We start from the raw sequence: 23,535 nt of genomic DNA on the forward strand, positions 1-23,535 counted from the left end.
GCCATGTATGTACATGAAGGCAGGTGAGAATGTATGGGTGTCCAAAGCGACTAGAATGCGCCCAGAAGTTGATGAGCGCAGAATGTTGTTTAGAAAAGTTTTGGTGTGTGTATGCAATTAGATGTATCTGGTGAGCCGGTCAGCTAGCTCATTACCGCCAGAAGAAGATAAAAACAGAGCAGTTTAACCCCACTGTCTTCCCAAATTGAACAGTCACTTCTTCTCCAATCTCAAAACAACATGTCATCTCGAGCTGCAAAGTCAATATATACCCATCTGCCTGCCATGGTGTGCTGTCAGAGTTAGGTGTAAGAGATCCACCCTCAGCCTGTCTGTTGGTGAAATCTGCTGCCTGAAGCCGTAACCTCCTTTAACACTAAAGCCGTAACCTCCTTTAACACTAAAGCTAATTGTGTGCCTTAGACGTCCACGGCCGTATTTAGGGGTAGCGTCTGCGCGTGGTCTTGCGTTTATAGTTGTGGATTTGTGGACAATCTGATACATTTGGCGCAGTGCACTGTCAGACACTGTGAATAATGGATGGGTAGGGAGGTTAGTCAATGTTGGAGTACAAAAGACAGTTGGACAGATTTGTGAAAGCAGCTTAAAGAAAGCCACGGGTAGCAACTCACCTTGTCCAACCCCAGTTAAATTATACATAACAACCCGTCTGAATTTCTGATTTTTTTTTCTCTGTCTCAAATACATGCAGAGGTAATATCTTTACATTGAGACCACTTTTGATACAGGTATTTGATTGAATTTGTGCTTGTAGGTAAGTTGATTTTGGCATATGTAATCTGTTATTTTGGATTCCATGTAGAGAGTATCTAAAATACATGTACCCTTATATAACCCCAAATTTCGTCCACAAAAGTGCATTTTTAGAAGCAAATAAATGCCACAAAATAATATTTTTGATGCTGACACTTACAATTTTCCAGTAGAATATCATCCCATGTTCAAAGCAAACCTCAAAACACCTTTCTAAACTCAATAGAATTTTCAGAATCAGGAAAAATGGGCAGATTAGTCCTGGGCAAAATTTATGGTCATTGAAGATACTGTGCATATGTTTAATGCAAGTACAGACTTTCATATCATAAAGGAGTAGTTATGTGTTACAACAAGATTTAATTCTTTTTATTACTTTTTACTTGTTTTATTAAATACTGTGGAAATGCATTCTCTGAGATTTTTGACATATACATTGCACATATGCAATAGAAATCAGGAATTTTTAAATTAAAAAGAGCAGTTTTATTTTGGATAAAAATTATAAGCAGGTAAATAATACATTAAATGGATTATGTACAGTCAGTGACATGCATTAATATGCATGAAGACATGGATTAATGTACATATAGACATGGATTTAATATGCACTTATGGATGATACAAACCTGTAATGTGTGATTGCTATGCATGTGTACCAGAGATTAGTATATGCGGTGTTAAGCACTTAGCTACATGCGGTCCGATCAAACACGTGTAATATTCATTGTTACATAGATATATATGATCACCTAAATGGGAAACAGCCTATATATTTTTTCTGGAAATTTTGATTTATTTCACGTCATAAATTCTCTTATGTAATTATATTGAATTAGCCAGGGGTTAACATCATTAGAACATTTTTTAGAAAGAAATTTATAGAACACTGGGTGCATGTGGACTGGAGTGAAAAGCATGATCAAGAGGCTGAATTGCAATTTAGGTGCCATCTGCCTATGGCCAGCTTTCTATCTGAACTATATAACCCAGGCTTATTTAGCATAATTTTTCTCAAACATTTCACTCAATTTTTTGGCCGAATATTTCTCCATTTATTTTTTTTTTTTTTTTTTCACGGAAGATTGAAGAGGTGTGCAGTGAGTGGCCAGTGACCTGGGGATAGTGATTTTGCCCAGCTATTGCCCAGGGATGCTGGAGCATAGTCTGGTTAATTGGGGAGCTCTTGGTCGCTCCGTTTTCTGCTGAAAAGCAATTTACACACACAAGGACTCAGTCCAATGTTTTGGTCCTTGGCGAAAGAAGATGAAAAAAAGGGAAAGTCTGGAAAGAGAGAGGGGAGATAAAAAAGAGCCCTTTTTCTGAATTTATTGAAGTGATGATAGCCTTGTAGCTTTGGCCTGAGGCTAAGGGGGGTTAGGAGTGAACACAGTGCAAGCAAGAGCGTCCGGTAGAATAGTAAGATAGCCGGTAGAGAGTGGCCGTGAAAAAAAACATGAACAGATTTGAGTCGAGCCCAGCCAGCATTGCATTGTGCAGATTATGAAGTGCTAGTCCGTAAAAGAGGTTTTGCAAACATCTTCGTATTGTCCGGGGAAGAATAGCCTTTTCCTGGGGCCCTTTTGTGACTGGTGAAGATCCACACATTTCAGTGTAGTGAAGACTAGCGACGAATTTTACGGTGCAAAACACAGCAGCAAAAGACTGCCCAAATAAATAAACTCCTCTGTATGTGGTTAAGTTGGAATCATTATTCTTGCCATGCCATACCATGGTTTGTGTAATTTTTTTCTTTCTTTCTTGTCTTTTTTTATGGTCGTTCTTTGTAAAGGACTATGGTGGTGAGGAGGTAATCATAGCTTGTTATGTCTTCAAGAAAGGGCATGGTCGGTTTGGAGGAAGAGCTTTTTCTCTTTTTAGGGCGATCATTGAACAGCTCTATTACTATGGACTTGACTAGCTGTTGTTGTATGACAATAGACAAGTCCTGTATACCCGCCTGCTGGCAAATCACACTCAAGCCAGGTTTTAGTCTGATAACTATATAACTGGGGGGTGATTTTCTACTCCCCTGAGCATACAATCAACCAAGTAATCATTCACTTTGACATATCGGGTTTGCGGAGTAACTTGTCCCAGAGCCATTTTTCAATGGATATTTCCTCCAGAGAGCTTTGATCTCTTTTCAGGTGGTTAGTTTCTGTATTAGCCGACATCGCCACACATTGATAGCTTCCTTAACATGGAAAAGCTTTCTCATGTCTGTAAACCTCCAAAGGTTACCCTTACCTTCAGGCAGAGAGAGAAACATTTTTGCCCTGTGTTCTACTCTCTTCCATGATCCATTTATTTTTTTGTTTCGTGATTAGGAGATAATTTTTTCCCCATCCAACCAGTAAATTATTATTGTGAGTTTTTCCGCGATAGCCCCAGTGAGCTCTTCGTTCACAGGTGTTGATGGCTACTTGAACGGCTACAAATTAAAATTTGTTCCCTCACCATAAACCTGTGGGGAGGGCAATTATTTGATCCTATAACAATTTCCTTGCACCTGAATTAGCACTGAATTCCTTTCATCTCACCTGGCAACTGCCGCCCAGTATTGGACTTCTGGACGCGTGCATGCGTCCAGCCTTTGTAGTTTGAAAAAAAGATTAGGCTCAGTATTGAACCACCCTGCAGTACACCTTCAGTCGTTTTTGAGTTATCACAGGTTTATCTGTTGCACCATTGAACCCCGACCAACCCCCCTCCCATCCGGGTTCATTGTCAGGCCACAAGAGCTCAAAGACCTGTAACAATGGACTAGGTATCTGCATTCAGTTCCAACAGCTCTGTGAGGGTCTAATGGGTCAAGGGTCATATCACAGTACATGTGTTCGAGTGACACAAACCCTTCCCATTTGTCAGCATTTTTGGAACTTTCTCAGTTTTTATTTTGATGCTATAGCTTGTAGCTCAGAGTGCTAGAACAAATACTGTATCTCCCATGAAGAGTTTGTTCTATAAAAGTGCACTTTCAGATACATATAAAGGCCTTAAAATGACACTTTTAATGCCAGTGCTTAAGTTCATCTGATAACAAATTGAACTAACTTCACATAGAACTCTGGTCCAATAAGGTGGATGTACAAATCAGAATCCAGTGAAATACAGTAGTGTAGTATATGTGTACTTCCAAGTGTATTGTTAAGGTTGGTTACTCTGGCTCATCCAGGTTGTATATTATTTTTTTTAATTAAGTAGTACAATAATATATATGACACAGCAAGTTAATTATTTTCTGTAGGACAGATTTGTCAGTCGTTTTTCTGTGGGTGTTCAGCTAGGTGGAAATACATCTTGGCCCGGGGGATCTATATGTTCATCAGACATCAATCATCATCAGACATCAGTCATCATCAGACATCAATCATCATCAGACATCAGTCATCATCAGACATCAATCATCATCAGACATCAGTCATCATCAGACATCAGTCATCAATCATCAAGTACTCTATTTCACCTAAAGTTTGGCATGATTCAGTTGACACATTTTAGCATGATTCAGGTGACACATTTTAGCATGATTCAGGTGAAACATTTTAGCATGATTCAGGTGAAACATTTTAGCGTGATTCAGGTGACACATTTTAGCATGATTCAGGTGAAACATTTTAGCATGATTCAGATGACACATTTTAGCATGATTCAGATGACACATTTTAGCATGATTCAGGTGACACATTTTACTTGATTATAATTGATTCATTCACCTTGTAGTTTCAATGAAAAGATTTTATGAAGTTAATTTTTTTAATCAGGAAAACTTAAGCCTTGGAATAAAAAGTGTGATTTTAAGGACTTTATGAGCTTCTAAATTTGCAATTTTACATACCAAACATGAGGTGAAATACAGGTGAAAAGCACATGGACCCCCAATACTTCTCCTCATGTTTCTATCTTAATTCATTCAGGGTTAGAGGTGAACAGATACATCTTAGCAAACTGCTGATGGCTAATAATATCACAAGGGAATTTTCACCTCGGTTTTTCACCATTTGTTTCATAATTACTAGTATGATTGATTATTAAGACATTAAGACATTAACAGTGCTGTATTTGTGTATGTGTATAAACACCATTTGTTTCATATTTATAAGTATGATTGATGATTAAGACATGCTGTATTTGTGTATGTGTATAAACACCATTTGTTTCATATTTACAAGTATGGTTGATTATTAAGACATTAAGACATTAACTATGCTGTATTTGTGTATGTGTAGAAACACCATTTGTTTCCTATTTACAAGTATGGTTGATGATTAAGACATGCTGTATTTGTGTATGTGTATAAACACCATTTTTTTCATATTTATAAGTATGATTTATTACTAAGACATTAACAGTGCTGTATTTGTGTATGTGTATAAACACCATTTGTTTCACTTGATTTGCAGTCATTAACTGATTGCAGGAGATACAGTGGTGAAACGAGCCAGAATTGTAGATGTTCATGTTAATGTCCGTCCAGAATTGGTGCAGTGTTATAGGTGCCTGGTTTAGTGTATAAACCTTTCCTTGCTGAAACTGGTGTTTTAGTTGCGAGGTAGTGGGCCTATTTTGTGTCACTCCCAATCCCAGTTTATACACAGCTTGTGTGTGTGTGTCTCTCTCTCTCTCCCTCTCTTGCAAGAGGCAGCTTGTAGAGCAGACATTCTCCCTGTGCAAGCACGAATTTCCCCCCTGGGTAAACAGTATAAGGCTTACATTAAGCCACTTGAGTTTAAGGGTGGGGTTTAGAGCCTCAGAATCGTGCCCTGAAGTAGGAGGCAGAAGGAATGTTTGGTACAAACTTTGTGACAAATGCTATCTTTTTCATTCCACCACTGCTCTATTTCATGAACCACTTCAGTTTTGTTGCTTCCAGTCACCCTGATAAAAAATGTTTGTTGTCACATATATACTGATATATGGTTATAATGTTACAGATTTAAATTCTTTTATGTCTTTATATGTTAAATTATTGCATATTACAGCATATTTGTTTTGGACGTCAGTTTTATAAAGACATTTTTGATGCATGTAGAGTTATTTCGTATTAAGCTGTGTGCATGTAGATGGTTTATGATGGTAACAGAATGATATCATTGAGCGCATGGCATGTATCTAGACTTCCATAACTATTCTTTCAGAGTTCTGGTGAGAGCATTGGTGAGAGGCTTCTGGGTCATTACGCTGCGCTAGGGCGCTAACCAACTGAGCCACAGAGGCCCCATGTCCCTTTAACATTATAATCATTAGAGTGCGATATAAGTACACACGTACATGAATGTATAAATTCAGAAAAACTAATTTCCAAAACGATACTTTCTCATTTTATTATATGATAGCAAAATTATAACAATAATAAGAAATGCATTGCAGGATGTAGGTTTACACAATGTAATTCTTCAACCTTTTGGCATGTTTGCAAGGTGTTTATTCTAGCAGATTCTGAATACAAAATTATACCTTTTATGAAGCCCTGAAATTGGACAATTCAGCCAATGTAATTTTGTCTTCAAAATCAAATTAAAAGTGTGCATAAATTGTATTGAAAGTTACTCTTTCATTTGTGAACATGTTAAGGAATTAGGGTATATTTACAGGTAGATTTGATGGCACCAGAATTGGTTGCAGGACTAGTAAGAAACACCTTAATACTTGTTTGTTTAAAGAAAAGACGAAATTCTACGACCGTAATTTGAACTCTGAAGCCGTTGATTATTTGTACATGTAGATCATTTCGAAAGCGTACATATCAGTGAGCTCAGCAGCCCGTGAAGTTTTTTTGCAAATAGTGAGCCCCCTATAATGAAGTGTGATAATATCTTAAGATTCGCTCATGTGTGAAAACTCCCTGTTGTAGTTGGAGGTGTGTGAAGCTTAGGACAGATTAACTGTGCAACCTAGTGGTTAAGCTCTGGTGAAAGTATTCAATCCGATATAAAAGTTTATGGGGTGGGATTTTTATTACTTGCTGAAAGTGTTAATTGGTGAACATTTATTTTAATACGTAAAAGTCATTTACTCTTTCAACCTGAATTAAATGAAAGTCATTTACTCTTTCAGCCTGAATTACATGAAAGTCATTTACTCTTTCAACAATACATACATGAAAGTCATTTACTGTTTCAACCTGAATTACATGAAAGTCGTTCACTCTTTCAACAATACATACATGAAAGTCATTTACTGTTTCAACCTGAATTACATGAAAGTCGTTCACTCTTTCAACAATACATACATGAAAGTCATTTACTGTTTCAACCTGAATTACATGAAAGTCGTTCACTCTTTCAACAATACATACATGAAAGTCATTTACTGTTTCAACCTGAATTACATGAAAGTCGTTCACTCTATCAACAATACATACATGAAAGTCATTTACTTTTTCAACATGAAGTGCATGAAAGCTGTTCACTCTTTCAACAATACATACATGAAAGTCATTTACTGTTTCAACCTGAATCACATGAATATCGTTCACTCTTTGAACAATACATACATGAAAGTCATTTACTTTTTCAACATGAAGTGCATGAAAGCTGTTCACTCTTTGAACAATACATACATGAAAGTCATTCACTCTTTCAACCTGAATCACATGAATGTCGTTCACTCTTTCAACAATACATACATGAAAGTCATTTACTTTTTCAACATGAAGTGCATGAAAGCTGTTCACTCTTTCACCTGACTTACATGAAAGTAGTTTACTCTTTCAACTGACATTACATGAAAGTTGATCGTTTTATGACATCTCTCGCCCATTACACTCGGCCCACCTTGTCCGCATTCCAACTGAGGTGGCATGGAGTGAAGGGCTGGGAGTAGCCACACCACCGTTGTTTAAATTGCCTTCTGATCGCAATGCTCTCTGGTCTGAAGGAAGCACTCATTATCACACACATAGGATGAATTGGAATCATCTGGGCACAGCGGAGATTCGCCGGGCCTCAAAGGAGAGCGTCTCGTGGAAGTAATCAGGCCTGAGGAATCAGTTTATTGGAGCGTTTCTCCCAAGCCATGTCTCCCCCACTCTCCCCCCATGCGCTTGCCCCTAGTCGGCTGTCTTCAATTATTGCCTCTCTGATGAAGACGTTTGTGTTTAATTTTCGGACATCGTCCGTTGTCGTTGGCTGGGAGGGGAAATGTCCTGGAAGATGCGATGAGGCAGGTTGAGTTCATGACATAATGGCTGAATAAGAGTCTAAGAGATCTCTTACAAGGTACAAGCTCAATGTGGCTTATTATGATTTGAGAAAACCTACTGAAATTTTCATTCTTTCATGAATGTATTCATACAATGTAACTTAAACATTTAAATGTAGTCTGTTTTGCCCCCACCATAATGCTGGCCATTGTCATATGAAGCATTAAACATAAATGACATAAATAAATAAATGTAAATGTAGAAAATTTCACCTGTAAGGATTAAGTAAGATTACCTGTCTATTCTGGGTAATGTTTTTCGCCTTTCTTGGAGATCAATCTTTTTGGCATTAATACTTATCTTTGTGTATTTTTCTGGTCGTAATATTGCTCTTGTGGAAAATGGATAGAGAAGTTTTAGACCACAACACAGACAACAGCGTTGAAATTGGTTGGAGATTGAAAAGGCACATTGTCATATTGCTTTCTGATGGTCCATGATACTGTGTAACATATCAGTATGCCCAGTGTATGCAAAGTCTACATTTTTTCACCATTCACATGGCACAGTTGGACTGCTTTTACCTTTGACGACAAAAGAGTTCCAACTCAAAACTCCCTTATTATAGGTGTGTAACAGGTTCACAGGAGAGACTTATGGACTCTGTTATATGAATCGTCAGAGCAAATCAAGAACATCTTGTTATGGAATCTAATCTTGACAAGGTCTGCATAGGATCAGGTTGCTTTGTAATTGACTTTTATAAAGAGCAACAAAGAAGGTTTGAAGGTCTAGGAAGGTAGTTTTATGCCAATAGTGGGATCCTGTCTGAGCAGAATATAGATCTAAAATATGTATACATGTACATGTATGTGTGGCAAAGTGTCATTGCTGAGTTAAAGATACGCTGTATTTAACCTAGAGTTTGGTACTGAAATACTTCAGCCTTTCCACATGTTTGTAAGCTAGGTGTTTATACAGGCAAATTCTGAGGAGGGCATTATGTTGTGTAGACTGATAAAATTGGCCAGTTGAACCAATGTTGTTTTTGTCTAAAAGAAAAATACGCATAAATACCTGTGAAAGTTGCTCTTTCATATGTGAGTGGGTTGAGGAATTAGGGTACGTGTAAGTAACAATTTAGATTCAGAAACACAGAACCTTTACAATTAAACTTTTGATGCCAATGCATAAGTTTCTCTGATAAAAAATTATCCAAACTTAATAATAAGCTCAGTGAGCATCAAGCAAAATGTGTTGATCACTTGGAAATTGCTCAACGTTGGTTAGTTGAATTACTTGTACAGTATATTCAGGGGTAACATTGTACACACAGTTGTATACAGTACCTGGAGTTTAGATAATGTCAAGGAATGGAAGGGTTCAGTGTATATGTAGATGTGTTTAATTGGAACATTGCAACGTGATGTGAATTACAAAACGTAAAATATACACAGACGTGTTCCTGTGTACATGTAATGTTGGTTTCATATGCAAAGATAAATCAGAAGTTTCACTTGTATATTTTATTGAAATTGTGAATAATAAATGAGCTAAAACATACATGTAATTATTGCACGAACTTTTGTTCCAGATATAATTGTATGATTGTCTACAGTAATTGTAAGTCTAGTTTTTAAATTATCTCATAATTGATCGTTGTTAATTATTATATTAGAAAAAAATTGACCACTTAAAATGACTCTACTTAAGCAAGAGCTGGAATTGAACTCGCAGGCTCATTGGAGAGGGGCTGATAGCTTTACATTTACACAAATGTACACAAAAATAGTAAATCGTACACTGTATGTACAAATCTGGAAACGATTTATTTTTTGAACAGATAATAATGGTTTATAAAGAAAATTCACAAGTTTCATATTTCTTTGGAACTAGATCGAAACAAATGACCTAAAAGTTCACCCAAGGCTAATTTGCATATTTTTCCTGATTCTTACAGTTCTATTCATCTTTCACCCATGACTAATTTGCATATTTTTCCTGATTCTGACAGTTCTATTCGTCTTATAAAGGCATCTGAGGTTTGTTGGGAAGGTACGATGATATCATACTGGGGCAAATGTAAGTTTTAGCATCAGAAGTTATAAATGTAGTTTGCATTATTTATTTGCCTCTTCATGCTGGCTCCCTCTCTGGCCGTACATGGGAAGGTCTGCCAGCAACATGCAGATGGTCATGGGTTTCTCCCGGGCTCTGCCCGGTTTCCTTCCACCTGCCACTGCCGTCTAAGTGAAATATTCTTGAATACGGCATAAAACATCAATCAAATAAATTTCTTTGCCTCTAAAAATGCAAATTTCTTGATGAAATTTAAAGCCATTTACTGTACGTTATTTTGAATGTTCAGATGGCTTTTTGTACGTTGACTGCTTTTCCTGGATATAGAGACAGGAGTGTTGATCAAAGTTTTGTGTTTAGTAATAATTACCATGTATATAGTGTTTAATATGCTGCCAGTTATAAATGGCACATCCGCTCTTTTTAAATGTACACTTCATTTACTTCTCTCTCATTTTTTTCAAATACACATTCGTGTAAAGTGTATTTACAAGCTGAGGCTCAAGCTTTTTTAATGGAAAATGTTGAAGTACCAGAACTGAAGGGTATGTTTATGGCTTAGTGTTGTCTGTCTGTCTGCCTCTCAATTTGGTTTATGGGTTGGTTATGTCTGTCTGCCAGCGCTCTCACCAGTTGGTACTAATACCCAGTAATGTAAAGATGTCAACACAACACTTTGTTAACTGACAGTGAGAAATTGAAAAAAAGCTAATGCCAGTTGCAGAGGTACATGTATTCTCTCATGAATATTCACGGCAAGTTTTGGTGAAGAACTGTGTACGATACCTTTAACGTTCATTTGTTACCATATGAACGTGTTTATTAAATATGATTTATATTTGAATTCTCAGATTTGATGATTGACAACATTTATAGACAGGAAAAGATTGTTTTTATGGTTTTACTCGACATAATGGCAAAACATTTTGATACACCTAAAGTGGAGTCACAAGTTTTCTTATTTATTTACCTTGTTATTACAAATCATCATCAAACTTTTTGGGTTCAGAGAAAATCTGCATCAGATTATTTGCAGATGTTCTCAAGAATTTAACCAATTTAGGTTTGGACAGAGCTGAAGAGTTTCAAAAAAACCAGTAACTGTACCCCCCCTTGGCAGTCTTACATTTCCTAAACTGCCTTTGTTTGGCGAAAGGGGAGGAAAAAACAATACTTCCAGATAAACATCACTGATACCCAGCAATAACATGGTAAAAAAGGGGAAACAGTTAATTTGTAGCAGAAAGACCGCTCTGCTTGGAATTCCGGGTATCCAGTTTTCGTATGATCAAGCTTATTTAACACTTCTCTCTGATTAGAAGCAGCATGAGCTCTGTAAACAAAGTTATTTTAACTCCCCACAGCCTTATTTTTCCATTCCATTCTGTGGGACGAAAATTCCAGTTTCATATGACAGCTAGTTCCCTCCCCCCCCCCCCTCCCCTCCGATCTTGACTGGTACTTGACTGGTTGAACTGAAGCAACTGCCACTAATCAGCTCCCTCTCTGATGTGTGCTCTACTCCCAGAGAAGGGCTTTTAAAAGCATCCTTAGCGTTTATCTAGGCTGTCGGAAATTTGTCCATCAAGTGTCAGGTTTTTCCCAATGTTCTTTAAGGAAGGTTGATCTTGACATGTCCTGAGAAAATTAGCTGTTGGCTCTGTTGATAGACCAGTATAGGCAGACTAATGCTGGTACAAGACAACCTCTACAGCGACAGTGTCATGCAACACAATCCAAAAAATTACTGGAATTTTATTATCAGAAAATGTTGGAAGATTAGAGGTTTGTTTTAATTGAGTCAAATGTTGAATATACAACCAGCCAGATAATGCAGTACAAATTACAAGCACATGCATGTAACGTAAAGGACTGTATAGTGGAACGGAACAATGCCATGTCTTTATAATAAAAGCAAATGTTTGTGTATTCTACATGTATATCTGATTTTCTGTGCACACTTTCACAAAAGCAGTACATGCACTCGTTCTGGGGAACCATATTGTGTTTGTGCGTCTGAGCTAGAGGTTGTGGGAAGAGTACTGACCAGGTTAACTCGTTAAGACATACTACCTGTATCGTTTCAGGCATTCCAAAGGTGCATGTAGTTCATTGCTCATTTTGACACCTCCTTTCATTAACATGACTAGAAAACTAGCACCAAGACATTTTCACCCTGTAATAAGAATTTTTGTTTGAAAGCATTGTTTTTTTTTTTCTTTTACATATATGTACGTTCATACATGCAAAGGACAAAGTGTACCATGTTTTTGCAGGGCTTACTCTTCCGCTAAATGTTATGAATAATATATGTGAAACATATTTTCAGAGTACCAATCAAAAGCTCTGTGGTTGCAGGTTTGTCAAAACCGATTATGGTTGAAATCATTCCTTTTTGATGAAAAGAATTAAAATTATATGCTGGCTTCCGGCTGTGATGTCATATTTTCAATTCATACTTGATGTTTCAAAAAGAAAATTTCTTCTGTGGATTTGCAGGCATTTGATAACAGATCTGTCTGTTTCCAAACTTTACTTATAGCTCTACTAATTCTTGAATAGTCTCGGTTTACATTTTATTTTCTGCACTCATGAATTTAATTCTTATGGGACAGGAAATTGGTCTATCTTTTATTTGTTGCTTATGTTATTGATTTAATTATTTATTTTTTTATTTGCATTGGTGTTTTCCGACATACTCAAGAATATTTCATTTATACAACGCAGCTAGCATTGTGGTGGGAGGAAACTGCAGAATATTTTGAGGTGTGTTGTGGCTGGATTTTGACAAAACTTGTTATAAAATGAAGGCCCCTTTCATAATGTTGTACAATGTGTGTATATTGTACCCCTGAGTCATGGTACATGTACATCTGTACAGTATTGTATGTGTACATTCAGTCTGTCCTCAGGTAGTTGCCTGTTCTCGACATTTGACATTTCTTTTGACACATTTTTTCTCTAATGCTGGCCATATTTATCGCTGATGTCCTGGGATGTTGAATGCTGTCCAGGGCATGCCTCGCCCACTGAGGTGTCAGTGACACGGAGCATTTCCAATACAAATGGGATTAAAGAACATGTAGCTGTCGAGATTTTCTGCATTCTGGAACACTAGGGGCCAACTGAACTCCCATCATGCCTTCCCAGTTTGCAGCAACCCTCATGGTTTCAGTACATGCGGACATATTTCACAGGATTGAAGAGAAAATTCTGTTTTGCGTTGCCAGCATTTACACATGGTCTTGTTAAATTCCCATGATGCACTCTAATCTGCCACCCACAATGCATTTCCCCTTTGTGATCATGAATGGTGTTTTGATTTCATTGTAATTTTCTTTTGTTTAATGATCATTATACCTGTATGTTAGCTGTGTATTATTCTTTTGACATTATTTTATTTATTATTTCCTCTACCTTTTCGCGTAAGGAAGAGCAACTTTCAGTTCAATTATGCACATTTATAGCTTGATCTTACAGACAAAACGACAGTGCTTGGATTGGCCAATTTCAGGGCTTCACAAAGAGTATAATTTTATCAGTCCTGCACAGAATGACGCCTTGAGAATATGCTGAATAAGCACCTTGCAAACAGGCGGAAAAGGTTGAAGAATTACAGTACTCATTTTGTACCTTTTAGTACAACATTGTAGCTACATGTATATTTCCAGATGTGAAAAGACAAAATCACATGCATGTGCACAGTCAGAGCATGTGCAATACATGTATGTGAAAACCAGTCAGGTACATGTACGCAACTCACAAGTAAGACGTGAGTAAGTAATAAGTTAGCGCTAACACGTTCTGTAGTGTACACATTGGGAAAAATCCTTCTCAAATCCCTTTTCTTTTCAAATTCAGTGTTATGTTTTAGGATAGGGTCATTAATTGCGTGGATTAATACTTGATTTATCTCTTGGTTGAAATCACCTTTAGTTTTCTGTTAGATGATTGCTGTTAGATGATTGCTGTTAGATGATTGTTGTTAGATGATTGCTGTTAGATGATTGTTGTTAGATGATTTGCTGTATTCAGAACTGCATGGTACGGCATGCCGTGATCTATGATGATTTTCTTCAATGGACTGTACATTTATACGTTCATTTCTTGATGAGCCTTGACCACTGTTTAGTCCAGTTCAGTCAATGTTTTATCCATACAGCATGACTAAATGGTATCATGTTAAGGAACTGTTCCTACCGACCTTAATGTACCCTCAAACTTTAGGAAAGGCTCTTCAGTGCCCTTTTTGTTCCAGAAGAATTTCGAGAAGATACAGTAGAAGAAAAAAGATAAAGCTGTCCACTTTCATGTTATTGCTAAGGGCTATTGAAAACGACTTGTGAAATTGGATCCTGCTAAGTTAATAAGCAATACTCTTTTGCAGAGATAGGCAATTCAGTAGTTGTTTACAGTGGCTGTTTATTTTGGGTTATTGACATTCAGCCTTTTGGGTCAGAGGATAGGATCAGATACGAGTATGGGTGGGAATGTGGGGGTGGGTGAGTAACTTTTGGTGACTATTTATGAAGGTTTACATGTAAAATCGAGTCCAGAAAAATTTTGGATGTTTTGATCTTGCTTGGTCAAAATGCCTGTTCTTTTAACCGAGATGCACTAAGTTCAGCTGATTAAATCTCTAATTTTCAGTGCTGCAAAGCAAATTTATTTGTGACTTTTGAAGTTGTAAAATTGATGTCTTTGGAATAGGCCCTTCTTTTAGTGAAGCTAATAACATAGATCTCATTGTGATAAAAACTGCACCTGAGTTAACATGCTGTTGCAACAAATTGCTCGTAACGTGTAGAAGAGTTTTCAAACTTGATTTTTGCTGACTCAATTTTTTTTTCCTGAATTTTGAAAATGATATCTTTGTGTAGATGAAATAAAGTCCCATGCATAAACACAAATTGTATGCATATGTATGTACTTGTACAATGTAAGGCTCTAATCCCCCAGTAGTGTGAAATGATGGGCTCATATGTAGAAGCCTCTAACCCCCCAGTAAGGTGAAATGATGGGCTCATATGTAGAAGCCTCTAACCCCCCAGTAGGGTGAAATGATGGGCTCATATGTAGAAGCCTCTAATCCCCCAGTGGTGTGAAATGATGGGCTCATATGTAGAAGCCTCTAACCCCCCAGTAGTGTGAAATGATGGGCTTATATTTAAAAGCCTCTAACCTCCCAGTAGTGTGAAATGATGGGCTCATATGTAGAAGCCTCTAACCCCCCAGTAGGGTGAAATGATGGGCTCATATGTAGAAGCCTCTAACCTCCCAGTAGGGTGAAATGATGGGCTCATATAGAGGCCTCTAACCCCCCAGTAGGGTGAAATGATGGGCTCATATGTAGGAGCCTCTAACCCCCCCAGTAGGGTGAAATGATGGGCTCATGTGTAGGAGCCTCTAACCTCCCAGTAGGGTGAAATGATGGGCTCATATGTAGGAGCCTCTAACCCCCCCAGTAGAGTGAAATGATGGGCTCATATAGAAGCCTCTAACCTCCCCCCCCCAGTAGGGTGAAATGATGGACTCATATGTAGAAGCCTCGGGTGAAATGATGGGCTCATATGTAGAAGCCTCTAACCTCCCAGTAGTGTGAAACGATGGGCTCATATGTAGAAGCCTCTAACCTCCCAGTATGGTGAAATGATGGGCTCATATGTAGAAGCCTCTAACCTCCCAGTAGGGTGAAATGATGGACTCATATGTAGAAGCCTCTAACCTCCCAGTAGTGTGAAACGATGGGCTCATATGTAGGAGCCTCTAACCCCCCAGTATGGTGAAATGATGGGCTCATGTGTAGGAGCCTCTAACCTCCCAGTAGGGTGAAATGATGGGCTCATGTGTAGGAGCCTCTAACCCCCAGTAGGGTGAAATGATGGGCTCATGTGTAGGAGCCTCTAACCTCCCAGTAGGGTGAAATGATGGGCTCATATGTAGAAGCCTCTAACCCCCCAGTAGAGTGAAATGATGGGCTCAAATAGAAGCCTCTAACTCCCCCCCCCCCCCCCAGTAGGGTGAAATGATGGACTCATATGTAGAAGCCTCTAACCTCCCAGTAGGGTGAAATGATGGGCTCATATGTAGAAGCCTCTAACCCCCCAGTAGGGTGAAATGATGGGCTTATATGTAGAAGCAGAAGTTCAGTATTCCCTTTCAAGTAAACTGAGATGTATTTTCAAAAGGACTCAGTCTGTCTGCACATCCATGTTTTCACTCCTCCTGTCACACCCTCTGGTTTAAGTTAAGGTGTGTTTGTAGTGTAAACTTCTTGGATTCAGTGGTATCGCCTTTCCCTCAGTAACCCCTGGCTTTACTGTGTGTCTAATTAACCATTAGCCCTTGTACATGTGGTTTTGACCAAGATTTCTTAGGTTGATCGCTATCTTTATCCTGACCAGCTACACAGTGTCTGAGACTGCCCCCTTCAAACTTCCACCACAAACAACCGGCTAGCACATGGTAGTGTCGGAGTTAGCAGTTTCTCCTATTGTTCCCCCAGACTGTGTTCTCCAATTGTTCCTAGTTATTTTCTTCTGTGTTTTTTTTCTTTTTTTTAGCCTATCACTCAGCGATTGTGACAGATGTATGGAGTTCCGGTATATCTCCTCTGTTTACATTCAAAAAAGATGATTGAAACAATGTAGTATTGTATGTGTCTTTTTTTTGCCCAAGGTTTTTTTTTGTTTTTTTTTTTTTTGTAAGTGCAATCTTCCCTGTTCATGTATATATGCTAGCCACATGTTCTTTTGACCAAACTCAGTTTTAAAACACCTCTGTGTGTAAACATGCATTAGGATTTTGACATCCCTTCCACCAATGCAGTCGCTGGGAGTTCAAGTCCAGCTCATGCTGGCTTCGGGCTGTAAATGGGAAGGTCTGTCAGCCTTCTGTGGATGGTTGTGGGTTTCCCCCGGGCTCTGCCCAGTTTCCTCCCGCCATAATGCTGGTCGCTGTCGTATAAGTGGAATATTTTGAGTACGACATACAAGACCAATCAAATAAATAAATAAATGAATCCATCTCTGTGGTCTGTAAGGTTGTTCTGATTGTTTGATGCTGGTTTGGCCCCGACTTTAATCAGAATGGCTCATACAGTGTACCTGGAGTGCAATTTTGAACATCACTAAATTAACAGTATTTTGATTGTAGCTTTTAACTAGAATAAGAACCAGTCAGGTTGTTCAGAAATGTAATGTTAGGTATTTGCGCATGTATGCATGAATTTTCATTTGGATTTACGTGTCTCCATCAAATTGCAAAGGCTGTGTCAGGATGATGCCTTGCTACACAGAGCCATTCATGTGACCCACATTCTGCTGGTCAGCATTCTGACCAGTTCCTTTGTCTGGACATCGGTGTGGGGGAATTCATCTCTCTGCGGACAGCCTCAAACCGTCTTGGCCTTTAGGGATGCCGTCTGAGTGACCATCATCTTGGACTCGCAAGCGGTGATTCACGCTTTCCTGATCTCAGGGGTGGTGTGAAGGATTATGGGGGCTAATTGCAGAAACACCTTTGGAGATTCGTGGCCCATTACAAGAGATTTGCTCAACACTCTAAGGCCGTTCCGAGACTCTCCATCTGCGGCAATTTTAATCAGAGCTGTTACTCAACGTCTCATCCTTGTATCCCTTTTAAACAGATTCTTGCGATTTTTAATCCATTCCGTGCAGTATCCAGTAACAACTGTTCCACCATTAAAATGTTGCGGATGCTTGCCAGCATGCTGTGTTATGTCTCCCCACATTATCGTTGCTTCCAGCCAATTTCCCTGCGAACAGGCTTAAGTCCCATGACCACTGCAACCCAGCATTTTCTTTTCCTGCCAGCCCAGGCAAATAAAATGAAGACATTTGACACGTGTCATGGTTTTTTGTGTATTTTTGCAGACATGTCTTTTTGATCTTTTTTCAGTGTTTACTCCCACTTGTCTGTTTAATGGAGTTTGGTGTCAGTGGATTTCCTTCATTTAGTTTGATCATATTTTGACTTCTTAGTCCGAACCAAAAAATAAAATATAATAGAAAAACAACCCACTTACAGAAGGTGACTTTTTGTGATGAGCTGTATAGATTATGAAAATTTGCCTCCTTTTTAGTCAGTAAGAGCCTTAGGGTGATGAAATGATGCATTAAATGCTCTCTTGGACTATAACTCTGCAGGTATAAATTTGAACTCCACCAACCCAACAATCTATGTCTACTCCTTAACACTGGGTCATTTTGAGGAAATAAAAAAGTGAAGTTTCATTCCTAACATAAAATAACATGACAAGAATGTTCATTTGAAATTTAATGATTTTAACTAAAACTTGCATTCATGAACATTTAGGATTTGTGTAATATACAGTAGGATTCTAATCTCTGTTCTTTTGAATTTGTAAGTAAATTTATAAACTGCTTTAAGATGTCGCAACTGTACAGTCTATGCCTTACACAGAAATGCCGTCTTTAAGTGGAAATTTAAGATGACAGACTGACATTCATGTCAGAGCTGATGTCCATATACATATGCATGTAATCAGGGTTTTCATAGTTATAAATGTAAGCCTGTTAAGATAGCAGCAACTAATTTAACATACAGTACGTGCACAGCTAATACATATAGGAATATGAAAAATAGCAATTTTTTTTTTGTTAAGTAAATAACAGTTACATTGCTTGTAATGTGACAGGTGTGTGAATAGTTTGTTCTGGTAGAGTAGATTAGCTAAAAAGTGTAACACGCTGAATAAAAAAAACAAATCCAGGGATCCATTCCAAGAAATATCCAAGATGTACTTCCTGCAAATTACTTGTACCGTACATGGTACATGTAAATCAATGTGTTTTCCATTATCAATATTTGTTTCTCCCCTTTTGAAGAACAGACCTTCAAGACACGGGTCTCTCACATCATATGAAGTTGCAGTATCATACATCTCTCTCCACGCACAGATGTAAACATCAATTGAATACAGACTCTTGTTAATGTGATCACAGCTCCATTGGGAGGATTCGTGGCTGTCTTGTCTCATTGCTTTGGCTGAGGCTTGGGTTGTGTTTGGCCAACCTGGCCTGGTTTGATAACTTATTCCGGAGTACAAATTTAATTTGGGCCTCATTCGTCCACCGGATTGCTTCCCTTATTAAATCCCATCGTTTCCATGTAGTGGGCACAGCGAGAAGAACTGACCGCATGCGTGTTGGAGCGTGGTCAAATTCTTGTATTCTCCCGACCAATCCTTTCTTCTTGCCTCGGTCATAACAGCAGGCCGCTTTTAGCGATTGTGTTTCCACGCTTCAGTGGGCGAATTGCTTTGTACAAATTGAAAAGTTAAAAGGTCAGTTTTGATTGGTGTTTGATATTGAGCCACTTTATCATTGGAGCCATCATCACTCATGAATATTAATGTGGTAAGGAAAGGTCACTTGGAAGTGTGTGGCTTTTTTTTTTTGGGCTTTCTTTTGGGGTTTTTTTTTTGTTTTGTTGTTCACCAGATAAAAGTTTTTTTTTGACTTTCTGTCAGCTTTAGACCATGTTTTGTGGAAGTGATGATGACAACTGTTTATCCTTTGATTATAATTAACACTGATAATTTATATTGATTAACTTGTATGTTATCAAGAATGTTGAGGCCTCAAATGCCAACTTGGATACGGCTGATGTCTGTTGAACACACCTCAACAAAGGACATTCTGATAAGCTTTCATTCATATTGGATGTAATTAAGTCTGGTGACAGAAGAATTCTATTGTATTTTTGTAGAACATGCTCACTGTTACAGAGTTTGACCCTCTGTTAATCAGCGTGGGGCGTACCATTACAAGTGCATTGAGAATTTATATACAGGTGTGACCAAAGATCGCAGCAGTATGGCTGAAATATGTACCGCCAATATGGTGATAAACTTCTGTCAGTGATTCTCCCCCAAAAATCATTAAAATGGCAATTATCATTGTATTCTGAGCAGGTGGAAACATTTGAACAATTTAAACTTTCAAGGAGGTATTTGTGAATCCTGTCCAGTTTCATTGTCGGACACTTTGTTTATACTACGTCATACTACTTCCTGAGAAGCGAGACTGTTATATACCTCCGGAAGCAGGAGAGTCAGACAATAGCTCAAGCTATACTGTTCAGTGGGTCTTTCACCAGCAGACATATAGTTTGAAAGCAAATAAAATTTTCATGACATCATCTTTTGATTTTATGGTTTTTTTTTATGTAGTCCGAATTTCAAAAATATCATTTTCTATGTACAAAGCATGACAAACAAATTGTTTATATGCATGTATTTGAACTGTCAGTTACATGTATGTACTGTAATTCTTCAACCTTTTCGCATGTTTGCAACATGTTTATTCAAGCATATTCTGAAGGCATTTTTTTTTTGGTTGTTTACTGATAAAATTGTACTTTTTGTAAATCGCTGAAACTGGCCAGTTATAACCCAACCATGAGGTTTTGTCTCCAAAATCAAATTAAAAATGTGCATAAATTGGACTGAAATTTTGCAATTTCATATGCAAAAAGGTAGAGGAATGAGGGCATTTGAACTGTCCACTATATACATGTATTTGAAAATGTCTGCCTTGGAACTATGATAAAATCATAGCTCATGATCTGATGTCAATGGCCAAGCCCACTGTACAACAAAAAAAAATCACTTCAGCTAATACAGATGATGGGTTAACAAGCTGACTTAAGCAGCCAGTAGTTGATTGCTCTGATAGTACAGTTACTATTCACTATCCAGCATGATTAGGCACAACAGTGAGAACAAGTAATTACTTTAGACGAAGGGACTGTCTTCAAACAGAGAGAAGGGATTGAGGATGGCACTGAGGTAGGAGGGAGTGAGGGAGGGAGAGGGGTGTTGGGCTAAGCCTTTTACTAGAGTTACACAGTGAGTCATGCATCCACTCTGACAGCATCAGCCCTCGCTGCCTGCAATCCTGCCTGCCTGCCCATTCCTGCCTGCCTGCTCGCTGCTCCCTTCTAAAAGGGGTTGTCACTCAGGCCTCCTTTCTACCCCAAGGGAGAACACAGCCCCTGACATCCCTGGGTGGGCAAGCTGGTGTCCTGTGAGTAACAGGGCTGACCACTGACCTCCCAGGATGGCAAAGGTCAACACGGACCCCTCATTTGCATGTAACAGCCTTGAAGGCTTGTACTATTGTGCAATGTGCATGTCTGCAGTCCTGGCCATGACAAAAGGCAGAATGACTGCGTTGTCGTCGTTGCCGATGCAAAGTGGTCCAGTGCAGCCTGGATTAAATCCTGCCCCACTCCATTGTGTAGTACGTGACATGCCGTGCGCCTCGGGGTACAGCGAATAATTACATATGATGTACCCGACTTTTCCAACTGGGCACACGCTCGTAACCATGTGCTGTAGTTTTGTCAGGTTCTAAAGTCATTACAGCGCCATGGAGAACAGTTTGATGTGAATACACGGACATGTTATAACTCACTAATGTAGCGAATCAGTGATCTCAGGCCATGGACATGTACATAAAACAGTGTGTGTGTTTTGGTTTTTTTTTTTTAACATGTAAACTGAAGCTGATTGTTTTAGCTAAATATGGTGACACCAAATTTGTTCTGTGTTTAAGTGTAAAAATGCAGTCAAAATATAACTGAAAATCCACTTTTTTCATGTTGTCTGATGGTGAGCTTTGATGAATTTCCTGTTTCTCAGGCATTGTGATCATGTAAATATGGAAAAATTGCAGGGATAATTAAAATTTTCCACAAATTACATGTAGGCAACTGCCAAGTTTTACTTCTATTTTTATACCTTCCTCTAACGACATCGAAAAAAATATTCATGCTTTCTGTAAAACATTGATTTAAGATGGTGTGGCCTAAGCTCACAAGTCCTTTTACATTGTGCCAAACACTTCAAGGAATTCATGGGATCGAAGGAATTTGTTTGCTTAATTAACTATAATTAAGGAATTTTCAGTGAGAGTAACTGAAACGATTTCAAGTTAAAAGTATAAGGAATTATACATTATAATGCTTGACTACAGATTAGAGTGAACCAATGTACTTGTATACAAGAACTGGGAGCATAAAATACTACCTGAACATGTGCATGTCGCTGACAAAGGTCAAATGGAAGTGGTAATCATTTGATAATAAAATGCCATGAATCATTTTTTTTTTTTAGACAATTCCTGGTAGGAACAAGAACTTGATGTTTTCCTGTTGTAGACATTATGGTTGAAGAGTAACATACTGTACTTGTGTTGAGTAGTCACTCTTCTCTCTAATCGGGTAAAGCAGTTTGTTATAATGCAGAAACCATTTGAAATATAATCTGCTGGGAAAAAAAAAGAGAGAAAAAAAAGAAGTATGATGATATAAAGATATAATAACTTCACAAGGAGATATAAATACATCTTTGATTTCAAGATTGCGGGCTAGTTGGGATTCTGTTAAAACCATGATCCGCACCAGAGACAAAGAGCGCACTGAAAATATGGAAAATGGATTTGTGATCTTAAAAAAAAAATAAAAAAAAAGCACCAGATCTCTAGTGTTTGATTTCATATGTCAAGGGATGGGTTGTGAGTGATGTCTTTTTTTTGCGTTGGTCTTTGAATTTTTACCTTTGCCTTTGAAGTTCACTGCCTGAGTTGCTAATCTGCACCTGAGTCAATAGTAAGTTGTAAGGAGGAGGCTGTATGGCTGAGGACTTTAAGCAGGAGTCTTGGGGTTCACATAAAACTACATGTACATGTACATTATTTGAATAGCTAAAAGGGGGTTCATGGGGGGAGGGGCAGGGGGGGTGGTAATTAGGTATGATGAACTGATAAGGGATACTTGGACATACAGGAACAGCTGAGTAGCAGTGTACATGCAGCACCTCCTCCATAATGCGATTCAGTTGGTTAAAGCCACCGATCGCTGTTCATTTGGTAAAAGCCACCGATCGCCAGGGTTGCATATTGGATGGGAGATATTTAAGCCATTTTGTAAGTTAAGCATAGTAGTGAGACAGGTTGCTTTGATGCTAACACCAGGATGTTCATGCAGGTTGATAAATGTGTAGAACCATAATAAAAATTCTATACAGGATATAGGGAACTTGTATAGAACTGTAACAAAGATTCTATACAGGATATAGGGAACATGTATAGAACCGTAATAAAGATTCTATACAGGATATAGGGAACATGTATAGAACCGTAACAAAGATTCTATACAGGATATAGGGAACATGTATAGAACCGTAATAAAGATTCTATACAGGATATAGGGAACATGTATAGAACCGTAATAAAGATTCTATACAGGATGTAGGGAACATGTATAGAACCATAACAAAAATTTGTACAGGATATACGGAACATTTATAGAACGTAACAAAGATTCTGTACAGGATATACGGAACATCAAGGCCATTTTATACATTTCTAAATATTTAACTGCTGTATTGGACATTTTCTTTCAACAGTGACTTTTAAGTTACTCATTTTGCTTGATTCTGAGAGTTTTGTGTATATGTATTTTGATCTTAGGAAGGTGTTTTGAGG

General features: G+C 38.2%; 1 protein-coding gene across 2 annotated transcripts in view; it reads left to right on the forward strand.

The window, feature by feature from the left end:
* Positions 1-23,535, forward strand: part of LOC135479116 (tyrosine-protein kinase RYK-like) — a 76,129-nt gene that overhangs the window by 3,964 nt on the left and 48,630 nt on the right. The gene's annotated exons all lie outside the window — the stretch shown is intronic.

The sequence above is a fragment of the Liolophura sinensis genome, chromosome 12, assembly GCF_032854445.1.
Source record: "Liolophura sinensis isolate JHLJ2023 chromosome 12, CUHK_Ljap_v2, whole genome shotgun sequence".
NCBI lineage: Eukaryota > Metazoa > Mollusca > Polyplacophora > Chitonida > Chitonidae > Liolophura > Liolophura sinensis.